Below are 19,356 nucleotides of genomic sequence, written 5' to 3' on the forward strand. Positions count from 1 at the left end.
ATATTTTTAAAAGCTAAATAAAATTAATTATATATTATTAAAAATGAATACCACATTCTTAAAATTAATACTGGAGCATTACTACACTCCCCCACCCATAACCCCTATAGGTAGGGTTTGCAATTTTATTTTTATTTTTTGGTTCTATATTCTTAAACATTATTGAAATATTTTGCTCAAGAAATTAATACTCTAGTATTACAATTTATATTTGACCTTTAATACAGTTCTTCATAAATAACCCTTTTATCTCTTGCATCCCATCCCTAAAGATAATTTCTGCAAAGTATTAAAGACTATTTCAATGTTTAAATGTCAATAAATTACATTTAATTTGAATCTTCAAAAAAAAATCCCAAAGTATTAAAACTAATAACTAAGGGCCATATGTAGCAAAGTAAAATTTTGCGAGTTGCAAATTGCGAGTCATACCGACTCGCAATTTGCAACTCGCAAAATTGTATGCAGAAAGGTGTCTCAGACACCTTCTGCGACTCGCTATGGGGTCGCAAAGACCCACCTCATGAATATTAATGAGGTGGGTCGCATTTTGCGACCCCATAGCTAGTCCATCCACTCACAGGGATGGTGACCTGCTGGAGACAGCAGACCTCCATGTCTGTGACTGCTTTTTTAATAAAGCTGTTTTTTTTTCTTTTTGCAGCCCGTTTTCCTTAAAGGAAAATGAGTTGCAAAAAGAAAAACTTCCGAAACAATTTGGTTTCGTTTTTTTCAGAGTAGGCAGTGGTCCATAGGACCACTGCCTGCTCTGAAAAAACATTTTTTTCGGCATTCAGAAAGGGGAAGGGGTCCCATGGGGACCCCTTCCCTTTTGCGAATGAGTTACCACCCACTTCAAGAGGGTGGTAACTGCAAGTTGGTTTGCAACCGCATTCGCGGTCACAAAGCAACTCAGCATGGCGATGCGGTCGCAAATAGGAAGGGAACACCCCTTCCTATTTGCGAGTTGCATCCCCAAATTGCGAGTCGGTACCAACTTGCAATTTGGGGATGTGCATCGCGTTAGGCTGTTTGCATGGCGCAAATTGCGTTTTTCGCAGTTTGCGACATGCAAACAGCTACCTACATCTGGCCCTAAGGCCCATATGTCTACTCTGTTTGCACCGGACTTGTGTCATTTTTTTTTACGCAAATCTGGTGCAAACTTAACTCCATAATACTATTTTGACCCATCTAGCGTCAAAATATTGGCGTGAACGTCATTTTTGCCTGCGGAAAACTACCATGCATCAATGAAATTCAAGATAGGCATTCCAGGGCAAAAAATGACTCTAAGGCCCTTGCGCCTGATTTATCCTCCCGTGCAAGAATCACGCAGGGGAGGAGGAGGGCCTTTAAGAATGGCACTAAGCCGGCTTAGCGCCACTATTTAATGCCTGGGTATGGGCAGGGACCATGGAAACAGCCAACAGGTGCCCTTCCCTGCACTGAGGGACACCCCCACCCCCACCCACAACTGGAGGACAGTTAAGGATGGGGGACCCATCCCAGGTAAGTCCTTTGATTTTTTTTTTAAATACCATAGGGGGCCCTAACTTGGGCCCCCTACATGGCACTGTGCCCACTGGCCATGCCCAGGGGACTTAAGTCCCCTGGGCATGGCCATTGAACTGGGGGCCATGACTCCTGTCTTTACCAAGACAGGAGTCATTTCCATGGGGGTTGTGAGTCAATGGAATGACGCTAGTAAGGTTAGAGTAATCTTATTGACTCTAACCTGACTAGCGCCATTCTTTCCTGCACAATCGCTAGTTTGCCCTATGCCTACCCTACCCAGTTAGCGTCATTTATTTTGACGCCAACTGGGCCTTAGCGCCAGCTTGCACCATTCCTTCAATATAGCGCCCGGCTGGCGTCCTGGAATGGTGCTAGCCAGCGGTATGCTTTTTGGCGCAAACCCGCGCTAACAAAGGTTTGTGTCAAAAAGTATAACTCTGGACCTAAGTATCAATAGACTTCCTTACCCATAACACCAGTATACCTATCATCCAATACCCAGTGAAGAGTATGACATATTTTTAATTTCTTTTACATTTTTTATTAAAAAAAAAAAAATGTATTTTAATTTAAAAAGTATCTAAATTAATTATTGAGTATTAATACACTTCCCCACCCATAGCCCCTATATCCCTTACATCTCGTCCTTATTTGAAACTGTTAAAGTGATAAACTTTGTTAAAAAAAAAATTCAAACATAATGAAATGTGTAACTGTAAAAAGTATTGCTCAAGTATTAAAATGTATACCTCACTATCAAAGAACTTTCTCACCCAGAACCCCTATATCCATTGCATCCCGTCCCTAAGGATGGGTTTTAAAAAGTTTTAAAGACAAATTTATAGTTTTTACAAAAACAATCATTTAATTAAAATCTGTAAAAAATACTCCTTGGGTATTAAAATGAATACCTTACATTTAAATAAAATCCTCACCCATAACCCTTATATATATATATGCCATCCCATGCCTTGTGGACAATATTACATACCTTCAAAAATAAATACAGAAATAATAAATAAATAAATACGTTCATTATTAGTGCACTCTCCCATGAAATCTAAAAAAAAAAAAAAACGATATAATTAATAATAGTACCATTTCCAAAAAAAACTAAACTATCATATATATAACTATATATATATATATATATATATATATACATATATTCGTCATTCAGACTATGTGGTTCAGGCAATTCGATGTTCAGATATCGTGGTTCCGGCTGTTTCCCTTCAAGATCTCTTCTACATTTGCCTTCTTGTTCCCATTTCCCTTTGCCCACTGTATTCCATATAATTGCTACTGAGCAGTCAAATTGACATTGACAGTGATGAGCCACCTATATGTGTTTTTAACGTACCTCTTGTAACAATGTGAACCCGTTTTGACTATTCATCACAAGCAGGCATGGGCATATGTTGCCCATAAATCTCTAAACTCTCAGAAACAATTTCAATGTACTCAGAATTAAGCCACCTTGCCTCCCTCTCACTCAACAAATCTGCTACTAGAAATGTAAGTACAGGGCTGGTGACGGTCTCATACCTCCCTCCAGACATGTCTTTACTCAGTTCAACGGTTTAACAACCAGTTCTTTGCCCAGCTGGTTCTGAGGAATTGGGGTCTGGCTCTGTGCTTTCTGCATTTTTAAAGGAGGTTAGCGTCTAAATACCAGGCTACAGAGCTAGGAACACTTATTAGACCTTTTGACGTCACAATAGCTGTGGCATATTGCTGTGCTCAAGTTTCTAGTACGCCTGCGTGAATTTATTCTTCCACTCAAAGTAGAACACGAAAAAAACGCCAGGCACCGGGACGCTACAATTGTGTTACAACGCTGTCAGCAAAATCATACAATTTCTATTAATGTACCTAACAGAGGGTGTCATGAAGTAAACTCACCCAATTAATTTTGAGATGTCAATATCCCAGTACTGTGTCTCAGTGTATACAACACACAGACACTAACGGGGCTATACAAGGCGTATTTATTTCTCTATGTATCGTAATTGCAATATTCCCTAGAATTCTTTATTTTATTTTTTACACATTCCATATCTAAATAAACCAACCCTGAAATAGCCACTGTACCGCTACATACCAAAACCTTATACACCCTGACATAAATATATCTAGACAAAAACAAAGGCAAGAGCTCGATATCTCCTTGTGTTGCAGAAGCAAAATAAATCAAAGGCTGGCAGAGAAGATGCGTCACCATCCATTCTCTTTGGTTAGGATACTTTTGAATGTATTTGCTGCAAGAAGTGCATGTCTTTCAGCTGAGCTCCTTGACAGTTGACATTTTCTGTTTTTACTTCCATTCCAGCTGCTAATTGCATATTTACAATCCTTCAATCAGGAGGCAAAGAGAAGCAGATTAGAACATTCTTCAGACTGTCAACAGAACTACATAATGTAATGAAACATTCCCTCATTAAATATAGAGAACTTTTATAGCATTAATAATAACTGTTATAAAGGGCACAGAGGTATTATTAATTCTGAAGGAATGCGGCAGTGGAGAAAACAATAAGTCATTTTGACAGTTGCTATGAGGACTATTACCAAATGTTATGTTTACTTGACTAGGCACAATTTATAAAACAGGACCTATAAAAAAAACTACATTCTAATCAATTGAGATGCTCTATTTCAAACTGCAGTTAATGGAGTGAAGCTTTGTTGCTTTGTTTAATGATTGAATTGTGACTGAAGATTTTTTTTCTTTAAAACAAGATAATTAGGAATGTGGGCAGTATGCACACATAATGGAGAAAATTCTAGCAACATAATAAATGTAAGAACTACCATTTAATGAGTCCGTAAATATGTTTTTAGAGACACATCAAGCTAAAGATTCAGCTCGGTTTAAATTTAAAATTACCTTTGTATGGACAAATCACAAAGGTATTTGTTTACTATGCAAATTAGCCCTTCGTAGTTTTTTTTTTTAAACTCTACCAGCCGTAATCACTAATTACGTTTCTCGGAGCAGCATATGTGTGGAAGAAGATTGAATTTGAGAGCCACAGTAATCATTTCACTGCTTTTGTTTTGGCAGGCCCTTGTTTCAGAATGGAACACATTCACAGTTAGACAAAAAGTGTGATTACCAGTGACACAGGACAGCGGGGGGTGCTGGGGGAGTGTTTCTGATAATGTCTCTCTCTAAGCTAAGTTTTGTCAAACACACTCACAGTGTACAATCAAAAACCTGCTATTCTTGCTAACTTCAAATGTCATTTAAAAGATGGCATATTTATCTATTCAAATTCTAAGTTCATACATTTACAATAAAAACCATGAAAGTATATTAAAAAAAATCATTTAAACAATGCACGTTAGTAATGAGTGACGGGCTATGAATCATCAGTGTGCCACTGTTTGCTGTCAGTCTAGAATATCACTACTTTGTTTTGTCACTCTGTTTGGTCCGGAACTAAAATATGGCGCTAATTTTTCACTAGCACTGCACGTTTTACTTCAAAATGGTGGATAAATGCTCCTCATCACGTATCACATCATGCCCAAGTTAGACTGTAAAATAAAGCTATAATTAGGGTGCAGAGGGCCACCTGCTGCTACTAATAGCTGTTCCCCTGCATTTGATTTCATACAACAGTGAAGTAAAGAAGAGCCTACAGTGGCTGGCAAACTTTTATCAGTCCTTTTTTTTTAATAAACACACACAAGCAATGTTGGCCTTGTGGCTTAACTTTCCCTATTATCTGTTTGCTAGTTTGCAGTTATTTAACTGTATCCCTTATTACCTACTAGGCATTCTTCAGTGGTTCACTGGCAGCTCTCAGTGATGTAAACAGCTGCAGAACCAGATGGAGGAGGCACAAAACACCAGGTCTTGCCCCTAAGAACCAACACACTGAGCCCAGGCTCAAGAAATACTTCTGTCTCTGCACTAATACCTCTTTCTTCCTTTGAGATTAATAGGCATTGACATTAATAGATTTCTGTCCATGCTTTTTTTTTTAAAACAAAAGCTGAGTAAAATGAACATTGGAAACTTACCAACGGAGAGTCACCTACACAATGGTTCTTTAGGAAAGAACCACTTTTAAAGATACTGTTTATGGATATTTAAACAACAATGTACTCAGTCTCAGCCTCTGATTATGCTTGAGGTATGACCAAAATAAAGTCCATGCACAGACCTTGGCAATTAGAAAATCAGGAATTAGTTGTCTTTCAAGTGCTGCATGCACTTCAAGAGGACATGTACCACCCAGCACATCCTCTCAAACTCCTGTAACAACATGTGTGTAACGAAGCACCCCAAAGTCTATACATGCAAAGGGCCTTGTTACTCTAAAGCTACTTCCTAGATATGCTGTCACACTCTACTCCCACAAATATAAGACTGATCATGGCTGGTCCATGCTAGAATCATTGAAGACATTCAAGGAGTACAAGTGTCTCCCTGTCTCTTGAAGTCATTCTTATCACACTCCGCTGGGATTAAATATTAAAGGAAGATCTCCAACACTGTGCTAGAGTGGTGAACAGTATCTACTGTAGGTGTGCTTGATGGGATTTGTCTGTGCTCATGATGTTCTCCCAGATTATTTTCCGTACTGTCTCCTCAAACGTTTGAGCTCCATGTGGTTTATAACGGGCTAAATGGGCCTCAAATTCTGTATGCTGTGTGAAAAGGATGCTACCCAGCCACGCTAAACTATTTAAACCTTCAAACGAGATATCTGGCACTAATAAAATGATTAATGTTTGCATATGCCTCATATACTTACCACGTGGTGTACCTGTGGAAAGCAATAGGTGATACTTTTCCATTGCCGGCATTTTTCTCCATTAACGCTCCAGGATAAGATAGCATTTAACAGAGTAATTTGCACCTAGCTTTCTTCCTATCTCAATATCTCACACCTATACTATGGCATTGCAAAGTCGTCGACTCACAGCTTTTTTAAAATCTTCCCAAGCTTCGACATGTGTGAAGCTTGCAAATACTTTTTTATTTAAAAAAATAAGGGCCACTTCAGCATCCACTGCAGCAGCTGGCAACCTAGCCCCAGTGGTAGAGCGGTGACACATGACACCAGGGCTTTAATTTATTCCTCCTACATCCCCTACCCAGTCTCTCACATCACATTCTTACATGTCAACTTTGCACTCCATTCTGCTTGCCAACGTGCCTGTGATGAGGCCTTCCACTTTCCTTGGGCTTGCCCTGGAACTCCAGCTCTCCTGATATCTTCTCCACCATTATCTTTGGTTACTGGCTGTTTTCCACTTTCAGGAAGTTCTGCCTTGCAAAAGAAAGTAATTAAGGTGCAGGAAGGCAGCCCAGTTATGTGGGCCAGAAGTGAAAAAACGTCATTAGCAAACTCAGGAAAAATTAGAAAACGTCATCAGGGCCAGACTGCGAGCCAAAAACAGCCATGGCAAATGTTCTCAGACCAGCCCCCTAAGGGTGCACAGTAAGCAACCCTGACCTCTACAAAGGGGCTTGTGGGGTTCTCCCCCAAGGAACTTTGGGAAAAATGGCAGAAACTGTGCATTGTGCAACACTTTTTCATTATATTTTCAATTGCATTTGGCTTTAAAGCATAGTAAGTGATGACCTTACAGTGCACCAGGATACAGCAATCTTTATTGGGTCTCTTCAAGGATTCCCTCACCATCCCCCTCCAAGGGTGTCTCTCATCTCTCCATACCCATGCTCGCACTCACACGTATTTCATTTCTTGTGCAGTGCCTCTCCTAACAGCATAAGGTATTGAAATACTTTACATCACGCACACATACAGGAACAATGAATCATACATGTGTAAATCAGTGTATTTAAATGTTACCTAGGCCAAAGTGGACAAGGTATAGGATCAAATGGCAGCCATACTGGTAGGCATTTTGTAAGAGTGCTTGGTCTGCGGAAGCATAAACTCGGGATTTAAAATGTAAGGTTAGGTTGACTTTACTAATGACAATGTATTTCTAACCAAACAAAACTCTTTCTGCAAAATTAGGATAATCAAAGACTGGGAAAATACCATAACTTTCTAACCTGTGCCACGCAGTTTGCATGCAGCTTTTTGATGGCAGTTTATAGCTCACTGTGCTAGATTATGATTGCAACTTATGAACTGCACAGTAACAAAAGGACCTCTGTGTGAAAAGCAGCATCCCACTGAGGAATTGCACATAAAATACTTTTCTGTGATAGGCACAGTACATGTTCTTTGAAGCAAGCATATTAACCCTCTGTGCTACCTTAGATGAGTCAAAACTGCCATTAGACAAAACTTCGATCTCTCTCCAGCAGGTACATTAATCACCAAAGTTATCTTGGCACTTTTATTGTTGCCTCAGAACTGTTGGTCATACAAGGAACTCCGCAGTGCTTTTAAACTGCTGCACTACTTGTTAGGGAGAGGACACAATTGGGTAAGTGGGGCTGGGGAGGGGTGTGGGTGGATTAGGGGATTAGGGTGAGGGTAGGCTATTTTTTTAAGGGGCGGGGTGAGGAGTTTGAGTATATTTTTTTAAGGGCTTAGGGTGGGGGGTTGGTCTATTTTTATTTTAGGGGTGAGAGTGGGGGGTTTGGGTATTTTTTCATTTAGTGCCTAGGATGGGGGTGGGGTAGTTTATTTTTAAAGGGGTGGAGGAAGGATTAAGGAAGGGCAGGAGCAAGGATTGGGAGAGAACACAGTGAGGTAAGTGGGGTTGGGGCAGGGTTGGTGGATAGTTTGTAGCGGTGGGGGTGGATTTAGGGATTGGGGTGGGTGGGTGGGTGGGGTGTCAGGATACTTACCTTTTTAGGGGCAGGGGTGGGGGGCAGGGTATTTTTTTTAGGCTCATCAGGGTAATTATTTTTTAGGGGCTTGGGTGGGGGAGTCAGGATAGGTTTTGTTTAGCGCTTTGGGTGGGTGGGGGTGGTCATGGTAGTTTAGTTTTTAGGGGTGGGGGATCAGGTCATTTTTCTTTAGGGCTCAGGGTGGGTGGGGGTGTCAGGTGTCAGGGTAGTTTAGTTTTATGGGGCAGGAGTAGGGGTCGGGGTAGTTGTTTTTAGGGGTCAGGGTGGCTGAGGGGTTGAGTGCTATAGTTTATAGGACCGGGGTTGGGGGTTGGCATAGTTTCTTTAGGGTTCAGGGTGGGTGGGGCTATTAGGGTAGTTTAGCTATTAGGGGTGGAGGTAGTTTTGGGCATCATGGCGAGTAGGGGGTTGTTGCATGACAGAACCTCACAAGCATTTCTACTCATGCATTTACTAGGCATGCTTTTACAAAGAAATTTTGGTAAAAGCATGACTGGAAATGATGCGGTCGTGTTTCAGACTGCATTGATAAGGCATGCATTATTCCGGCATTCGTGGTTCCATCACACAACCGTAATTTAAACAGACTCCTCATACTTTTTACAATACTGCACTAAAACATGCCCTTTGCTGGAAATAACCTCAACTGTAAAGCCAGTTCCAAGTTAACCCCACCTCTATTTTTTTTATATCAACTATAAATGTATATCCTGGTGATTTTGAACCTTTCCAGCATAATTGATAACATAGGATTTCAATTTTTACATAAAGCAATGATCTGGTATTCTCATATTTTGAAAGAATGTTTTATACATACTTTTGTATATACATGCACTTTATTTCTGTCTGCCATTCCTCTCTATTGCTTTTTGACTATCCTTAATTATAGTTCATAATACTTCAGCTGAAAACCTTAGAGACATTGATCATTAAAGAAAAGCAACATTCTAAGCAAACTTGATAAATTTGGTGTTTGGCAGTACATTCATTGTGAAAGGCGCCTGATCTACTTACTGCGGTTTACTGCTTACTGAGCATATAATGTGAGAAACTACAATTTTATATGATCCTTTGGGAACCTACTAACCTAATGTGATGTGATATAACTTGTAATTGTGATAGAAACTGGAAAAGATGACAAATGTATTATGAAGATTATTCTGTTCAGACAACCACTAATTTAAAAGATTTGTCTAAAAATGAAATTGTAATATGATTAAGCTGAAAATAACATCTGAAATAAATGTGACATTTAACTGCACACAAGTGAAGATTGAAGAAGTTAAGTACTTAAGTATATGGTGATCTTATTTAAAATAATTGTGAGCCAGGAGTACGACACCAGTAGGTGCTAAGGTGGTCGGGGACCATTGGATTAAGTGTGACTACAGGGCCAAAACTGTTCTGCACCATTAGGAATCTTACGGGTACACCCACTTGGATGCAATGGCCATGTGATGTGGGATTACACACCTTGGCAGACAAGTCACCGCTATTTTTACAGCCTGCAATAATATTTTGCATGTTCACTCTACAGGCATGGTCCTTTTGAATAAAATCTGGGGCGATGGTGTTTTGATTCCCTGTTGAACGCCACAACCATTTGTGGCCAATAGTGTAGGGAACAAATAGGTTGATAACCATATTTGGAGGGTCCTAAGACCATTAGTCCTTCAGTACTTCCACTATGATAAATACAATACATATAGTTGATTTTATCTATGCCCACCCACTCCGCTAATAAAGGGGCACCTTGGAGTCTGTGAGTAATTTTTAACATTTTTCCTAGAAACCTTGATTGCTTGTAAACTGCTCCCTGGAATAAGGTTGAGCCCATCCTGGCTATTAGCAGCCAAGATGAACCCAATGATGAAGCATGTCACTATTGAAGTGATTGAGGATTATATTACAACAAACATAGGGGGTCATTACAACATTGGCGGTAAAAGCCGCTTACCGCCGTGCAGAAGACCGCCAACACACCGCCGCGGAATTCCGCCACAGCTATTACGACCCACATCTCGAAATCCGCCAAAATCCAGACACCCACACAAGTCCGCCACACCAAAGGTCAGTGATAAACTGGCGATAACAAAACATCTGCCGTCACGCCAACAGAAATACGCCCATACTATCACGACCCACGAATCCACGCCGCGGTCTTTCAACCGCGATATTCCATTGGTGGTACACACCGCCGCACTCAAAATACACACACATTTACAAAACACAACCACATTGGACAATTCGAAATACACACCTGATACACATACACACACCAATCCCACACACCCAATACATTATAAAACACACACCCACATCACCCACAAACCCCTACGACCACAATTCACGACTGAAGGCCAGAGAGAGACACTACAAACTACTACCAAGCATCCACAGGCACACCAGACCATCACCCACACTACTTCCACGCACAAAACACCACACACCACTACATATCACCACACTTATCACCACATACACCACCCCACACATCACCTACACCACCCCATGGCACGGCAAAGACACCCCAGGTTCTCGGAGGAGGAGCTCAGGGTCATGGTGGAGGAAATCGTCCAGGTAGAGCCGCAGCTACTTGGAGCACAGGTGCAGCACACTTCAATTGCAAAGAAGATGGAGCTATGGCGAAGAATAGTCGACAGAGTCAACGCAGTGGGACAGCACCCAAGAAATTGGGACGACATCAGGAAGAGGTGGAACGACCTACGGGGGAAGGTGTGTTCCGTGGTCTCAAGACACCACATCGTGGTACAGCGGACTGGCGGCAGACCCCCAGCTCCTCCCCCACAACTAACAACATGGGAGGAGCAGGTCTTGGAGATTCTGCATCCTGGGGGCCTCGCAGAAGTTGGTGGAGGAATGGACTCTGGTAAGTCAAATCTTAACTATCATATCCCCCACCCTACATGCATGCTATCACAGACACCCACCCTCACCCCCTCCCCTATCACTCCAACTCCTCACAAATGTACTAATAACACAAACCACACATCCCAACACCAAGCCCTGCATGACAAAACAAAGCATGGACACCCATCACTAAAGCATGCCCACTGCAGATACCCATAACACCCCCCTCAACCATCATCACACAAGCCCCCACACAGGAATGCTAGCACTGGGGTACACGGTCACCCACCCATTGCACACCATGACACACACAGATGCAATAATCATGCTTTTACACCCCTGCAGGACCACTACCCAATGTCACCAGACAGGAGGGTCCAGACATCTCCACCCCACCCACAGAAGAGGCCCACAGTGATGACATCAGCTCTGTCCAACTGGATCCAGATGACCAGCCTGACCATCGTGGGCCTCGGGACAGTCGGTTCCCCACACCCAGGCACAGGCCACCACAGACCTTCAACCCTCTGGTAACACCAGCACAGCACCCACCCAGCGGGCCCATACCTCCGTCCCCAGGACACGTCAATCAGATGTGTGTCCACCACTACAGGGAACCCAGGATAACCCACCACCCCAACAACAACAGGGACCTGGGGGCAGTGGTAGTGGGCACACGGTCCAGGGGACGGAGGCCCAGGAACACAGGGAAACTGGGAGGGCTGCTGTGTGACAGGGGGCGGACAGGCCTAGGGAACCCACTCTCCACGAGGCCCTCTCCTCCATCATGGGAGCATACCACCACTCCCAAGAGACGATGGCAACGGTACTAGCCAAGTTTCAGGAGACCCAGCGCATGCAGGAAGAACAGTATTTGGGGTTCATGGAGGAACTCAGAACCATCAGCTCCACCCTGGGCACCATCTTAGGGGTGCTGAAGGAAATACACAACACTAGGAGGGACACTGTGGCACTACAAGGGGGCCCTGACACTAGCCTAGACGATGAACTGCCCACCACCTCCGCCGGCGCTAGTGGACAGGAGGCAACGCCACAGGACCACCACACCAGCACCCCACCCCCTGCAGACAGAGAACCACCCCGCAAGCAGTCCCTGAGATCCAGGAACAAGACAGAGCACGATGCCAAGACCTCCGCCAAGAAATGAGACCACCCTGATTGTCATCCCACTGTCCCACTTTGTCACCCTGTCCATATTTAAACTGCCCCAGCTCCACTTCCTATGCCCATATGGGCAATGCACCTGTGAGACTAATAGACTGGACTCTGCCATGGACATTCCTCCACCATCACCCCTCACCATGTTACAACCCCCCTCCAATATTTAGCACTTCAATAAACACCCTTGAAGCACAAAACAATCTGGAGTCAGTCTGTGATTTCGAAAATGTGTATTAGCAATGACAGTGACAAAATGCGTTTTCAATTGTAATGTCAATGTACCTATGTCACACATCTCCATGTCCATGAGGAATCTAAGCAGATGACACAAGTTGAAAACCACACCTGTGAAACCGTAAGGGAAATGTACAACTCAGTTACCATATACTGGTTGAAATCGACAGACAGGATAGAGATAGAAGTGTGAAAGTACTTGTAGTAGGCAGGAATGTGTTCTCACTTGTGTGTCACTGGAAATATTGCTGGATAACTGAGTCCCTGTTGTCAATGTCTTCTTCCTCTGCTTCCTCCTCATCACTGTCCACAGGCTCCACAGCTGCCGCAACACCGTCATCTGGACCATCCTCCTGCAGAAAAGGCACCTGTTGTCGCAAAGCCAAGTTGTGAAGCATACAGCAGGCCACGATGATCTGGCACACCTTATTTGGTGAGTAGAATAGGGATCCACCTGTCATATACAGGCACCTGAACCTGGCCTTCAGGAGGCCGAAGGTCCGTTCGATCACCCTCCTAGTCCACCCATGGGCCTCATTGTAGCGTTCCTCTGCCATGGTCCTGGGATTCCTCACTGGCATCAGTAGCCATGACAGGTTGGGGTAACCAGAGTCCCCTAATAGCCACACCCGGTGCCTCTGGAGTTGACCCATCACATAAGGGATGCTGCTATTCCGCAGGATGTAGGCGTCATGCACAGAGCCAGGGAACATGGCATTTACCTGGGAGATGTACTGGTCTGCCAAACATAACATCTGTACATTAATCGAATGATAACTCTTCCGGTTCCTGTACACCTGTTCACTCCTGTGGGGGGGACCAGAGCTACATGGTCCCATCAATGGCACCTATGATGTTGGGGATATGTCCAAGGGCATAGAAGTCACCTTTAACTGTAGGCAAATCCTCCACCTGAGGGAAAACGATGTAGCTCCACATGTGTTTCAGCAGGGCAGACAACACTCTGGACAACACGTTGGAAAACATAGGCTGGGACATCCCTGATGCCATGGCCATTGTTGTTTGAAATTACACACTTGCAAGGAAATGGAGAACTGATAGCACCTGCACTTGAGGGGGGATCCCTGTGGGATGGCAGATTGCTGACATCCGGTGAAGCTCCAACTGGGAACACAGTTCCTGGATTGTGGCACGGTCAAACCTGTAGCTGATGGTCAAATGTCTTTCCTCCATTGTCGACAGGTCCACCAGCGGTTGGTACACCGGAGGATTCCGCCATCTCCTCACATGTCCCAGCAGACGGTGCCTAGGAATGACAACAGCGACCACAGAGTCAAACAACTCAGAGGTATGTACCCACAGTCTACACAGAACACCATTCATACACAAAATGTGGCCTGTATTTGTGTTGTGCAACAAGGCCTAGGTCTGTGTGACGCAGTTGGTAATTAGGGCATGTGAGCCCCTGAAATGGCGGCTGCCTGACCTCTAAAGTGGGACAATGGGATGTGAGGTAACTGCGCTGGTGTTGTACACCGTTGCGGTAGGAGGTCGAAGACCGCGGCGCAATGCTGCATTGGTTAACATTGGACCCTATGGGTCCCAGGAGCCAATGACGATGTACGCCGGCGGTGATGGTACGCACCGCTGCGGACGTGACCGCCTCGGACGTGACCGCCATTTTCTATCTGTTCAACCACTCAATACCTGATCTTCGACAGGAGAGGACCTACACTGCAAGTGCTGCTGTGACCTCCGTCTGGAAGAGACAATGGATCGTGCGTCTGGGGAAAGGGCCCCTGCCTTTTCTGCAGAGGGGTTGGAGAAGCTCGTGGACGGGGTCCTCCCCCAGCACACGCTACTCTACGGTCCTCCAGACCAACAGGTAAGTAAACAGAGAGCTTGTTGTATGGGCTATGCCTGTGTGGAGAGGGCTGATTGTAAGAATGAAGGGGGCACAGTTCTGCGTGCATGAAGGACTGTGAATGCATGTGCCACATGGCAAGGGTAGGGATGTGGGCCACTCACTTAGACGGTGCAGTTGTTAATGACTTCTCTTCTTCCCCTGTACATGTCATGTAGGTCAGTGCCCACTAGAAGGATATTTGGCGTGCCATCGCCAAGGACGTCCGGACCCTTGGGGTCCACCACAGACAGAGCACCCACTGCCGGAAAAGATGGAAGGACATTCGCCGCTGGAGCAAGAAGACGGCGGAGGCTCAGCTGGGGATGGCCTCCCAACGTGGGAGGGGTGCCCGTCGAACCATGACCCCCCTGATGTTCCAGATTCTGGCGGTGGCCTACCCTGAGTTGGATGGGCGCTTGAGGGCATCACAGCAGACACAAGGGGGTGAGTACAACATCATTCAGCGGACTTTGCATGCAGTGAAGGTGTCTGGGTGGGGGAGGAGGGCTGTGGGTTTCCCTAGGCCAGGGCGAGTTCCGTAGGCTAGGCCCCTCCGTAATGCAGGCCATGTGGCACCCCACCTCTGTAGAGTGCTAAGTACAGGTATTCATGCCCCTGTGTCATCTATGTGTGCAGATGTCGACCATAGCCATGTAGGCCATATCCCAGGAATTGCATCTGTAGAGCCCAACAGCGCGACATAGTGCAGGGGGCTGCTGTGTCTGTATTGTCCGCCAACGGTAGCGGTAAGCCATGCACTCAAGCTGTCTTTCTTCTGTCGTCCCCCCCCTTTTTGCGGTCTCCCTGTTCTTGTGTGCATCAGCTTCATCAGGCGGAGGTACAGTGGCACCGGAGCACGAGGGAGCTGCATCCCACATGGCCATGGAGGCCCACACCATGGACTCAGAATACACCAGTGAGACGGAGGGCGAGGGGAGCACCACGGCGGTCACAGGATCTGCAACCAGCGACACGGACTCGTCGTCCGATGGGAGCTCCCTTGTGGTGGCGGCAAAATCTGTGCCCCCCCACTTCTACAGGTACAGCCGCCACCGCCCCTACCAGCACCGCCCTCCCAGCAGCCCCCCAGCCTTCACCCCTGCCCGCTCACCCAGGAGGGATGGCATCACCTTCGCCCCAGGCACCTCAGCCCCTGCCCCTATCACCTCTGCTGCCCTCAGTGAGGAGGCCATTGACCTGAATTGAAACACACAAATGCATTCCTGGAGGGCATTCATTCTGGTCAGGCTGCCCTTCATCGAACCCTGCAAACTCTGGCCTCAGCACTGATGGCAGCCATTGTCACTGTGTCTAGCCTCCCCCCTCCAACTTCCTCCACCCCGACTCAATCCCCTGTACCTCAGCCTATCCCAAGCATACCTACAGACCAGCATGCACACACGTTAACACACAAGGGAAGCTCAGGCAAACCTAAGCACCACACATCCCACAGGCACTCACGCAAGCATCACACACATACAGACACACCAACATCCACTGCCTCCACTGTGTCCCCCTCCTCGTCGTCTCCCTCCTCCCTCCCAGTCTTGTCTACACTCACACCTGCATGCACTACAACTACAGCCACTACGTCCGACACCAGCACACCTACCACCACACCCCGCTCACGTGCACTAACCACCTCCACTCCCATTTACACGTCCCCTGTGTCCTCTCCCAGTGTGTCTGTGACGCCCCCTCCAAAGATACACAAACGCAGGCACACACCCACCCAACAGCCATCCACCGCAGGACAGCCTCCAGCCCATGCACCTGCACCCAAATCCACAAAACTTACACCTCCTACAACCACCACCTCTTCCTCCACTCCCAAACCCCCTCCATCTACCCGTCCCAGTGTCTCCCAAAAACTTTTCCTGGCCCACCTTAACCTATTTCACACCAACCCCCCCGTCCAACTCATAGGTCCCGTACTAGCACCTCAGCCAAAAAATCTCCGGGACCAGTGGTGCCTGTTGTTACAGGTATGTGGAGTGCACCGGCCACCAGGACAGCCAGTTTGGCACAGAGCCACAGCACAGCCAGTCCCTCCCCTGTGAAGCACCAGAAGTTGGACAGTGCCCGGCGGGAAAGGGGGAAGACTCCAGCCATTAAAGCCGCTCACAAGGGTCCCGGGGGCAGTGTCGACTCAGCTGTGACTCCTCCCAAGGTGGGGAAGGGGCAGAAGAAATCTCCAAAGTCTGGGAGGAGAAGCACGGCGGAGGGGACCGCCATCATCCCCGCTGCCCAGGAGGCCACCAACAGCCCCATCGTTACTGGCCAGGAGGCCACCGTCAGAGTCACTGCCCAGGAGGCCAGCCCCATCATCACTGGCCAGGAGGCCACCGCCAGAGTCACTGCCCAGGAGGCCAGCCCCATCGTCACTGGCCAGGAGTCCACCACCAGAGTCACTGCCCAGGATGCCAGCCCTATCGTTACTGGCCAGGAGGCCACCGCCAGAGTCACTGCCCAGGAGGCCAGCCCCATCATCATTGGCCAGGAGGCCACCACCAGAGTCACTGCCCAGGAGGCCAGCCACATCGTCTCTGGCCAGGAGGCCACCACCAGCCACAGCCCAGCTGGACAGGAGGGCCCCGCAAGCCACAGCCCAGCTGACCCATGAAGGAACGCCAGCCACAGCCCTGCTGGGCAATGAAGGACCGCCTTGACAAGCACCGCTGAAGAGGCCAGGGACCGCTGAACAGGGCAAAGACTGCCATAGAATGCACCGCTGAACAGGTCTGACACTGGCAACGCAAGCACCGCTGAAGAGGCCAGGGACCACTGAACAGGGCAAAGACTACCATGGAATGCACCGCTAGCCCATTTGCGGCAGGGGCAGTGACGCAACTGGGACCGTCAATGGTTGTGTGCTGCACTCTGAGCACCAGTCCCCCTCCAGAACCGGTGGAGACTGTTATCCACTTGAGAGGCTGTGGCTTTGCACTCCCCAGGATGGTACAGTGGGCAACCCACCCACTGCAGAGACTTGAGAGACTGTGGCTTTGCACTCCCCAGGATGGTACAGTGGGCAACCCACCCACTGTAGAGACTTGAGAGACTGTGGCTTTGCACTCCCCAGGATGGTACAGTGGGCAACCCACCCACTGCAGAGACCCGAGAGACTGTGGCTTTGCACTCCCCAGGATGGTACAGTGGGCAACCCACCCACTGCAGAGACTTGAGAGACTGTGGCTTTGCACTCCCCAGGATGGTACAGTGGGCAACCCACCCACTGCAGAGACTTTAGAGACTGTGGCTTTGCACTCCCCAGGATGGTACAGTGGGCAACCCACCCACTGTAGAGACTTGAGAGACTTGAGAGACTGTGGCTTTGCACTCCCCAGGATACATCAATGGGCATGGAGCCCCCTCGTGGATCTGGTGTGGTGCACTCATCCGGCTGAGGTGCCCCTCCTTCCATTCCCCCTGAGGTGCCTGTTGTATTTCGATCTGATGCCCCTGTAGTGTTCTCTCCATTTTGATCAGGTATCTTGTGTGGGCCTCGCCCATGCATTTTGGGCCCAGTGGTCCACGGACAATGAATGGTGCATTACCTGCACTACTAATCGTGGTGTATATTTTGTTTAATGTGTGTATATATATGTATATATTTGCTTACTGTATTTTAATATATTACAATGGTTCAACTCATTTCCTTTTGTCTTTGCATTCTTCCGGTGGGGTTGGGGGGTGTTAGTGTAATGTATAGATATGCATTGGTGTGTGTGTTGTAGTGGGTGAGGGTCGGGGTGGGGGTTGGAATGATGGTTGTGTGTGTCCCTGTGTTTTTGCCTCCCCCTCCCCTATGTCGTAGGTGCAGTACTCACCATGGTCTTCGCCGCCGGCATTGATGATCCTCGTATGGGAGCAGGAAGACTGTCGCTGGCAGAATATGGAGTTCCGGCTCCATGGTGTCGTCGTTCCTTGTGGAGTGTGTAGAGGTGAGCGCTTTCCCTTTGAAATGGCTGTTTCCGCCGTGTTTTTATCCGCGGTGAATCCGCCCCGTAAAAGGTGGCGGATTGGTAGGTTGTGATACTGTGGCCGGTACATTGTCCTCCGCCTGTCTGTTGGCGGTGACCGCTGCGCTGTTTGTCTGTACCGCCGTGGCGGTCGGAGTGTTAAAGTGGCTGTCTTTGTTGGCGGTTTCCGCCATGGTCATAATTCCAATTTCTTTACCGCCGGCCTGTTGGCAGTTTTACCGCCACTTTAACACCATCCGACAGGGTTGTAATGACCACCATAGTGTTTGTCTGAGTTTCTTAACTAGCCAGGCATTAGGTTATTGGCAGATGGATAATATTTTTGTGTCCATTTTACAGAACACTCAAAGGTCCGAAAATAAATGAAGCATGAAAGTGATATGCAAGCAGAAGTGTATATTCCCTGCTGTCCTTAAAAAGGATGCATTTAAGAGACAGTGATCTAGCAGTGACGCTTTCACAACATGGGTTGTAGGCACATAAATTGAAAGAGAAACCTATTCAATAATTGAAAAGGACAATTTTCAGTGAGACCAGTTGGTGTAAACTGACAATGATTTGGGGTAAAATTTGAACTGAAAATGATCATTTATTTTATGTAATCTGTGGTAGTCAATTTGATGTATGTCATCCTTCAAATATTCTTTATTAGTTTATATTTCCTTTCTAGAAGCCTCCTTCCTGTCTTAATCATTTCCAAGTTGCAGTTGCTGACTTGAGTCAGTTAATTGAAAAGCCCATTAGGAGCCCATGTCTGTAAAAATGTTTTGTTAATTTTTAGTATCAACTGATGAGTTCTGAAATGAGCTGTAACTTACTATATGTGATTAGGAAATATAGAAAGAATTTATCAAACCTAATGATTAGAGAGCAGAGGCTGTTTGCTACACATGGAGATAAAACTGCAC

This window comes from Pleurodeles waltl, chromosome 2_2, assembly GCF_031143425.1.
Source record: "Pleurodeles waltl isolate 20211129_DDA chromosome 2_2, aPleWal1.hap1.20221129, whole genome shotgun sequence".
Taxonomy (NCBI): Eukaryota; Metazoa; Chordata; class Amphibia; order Caudata; family Salamandridae; genus Pleurodeles; species Pleurodeles waltl.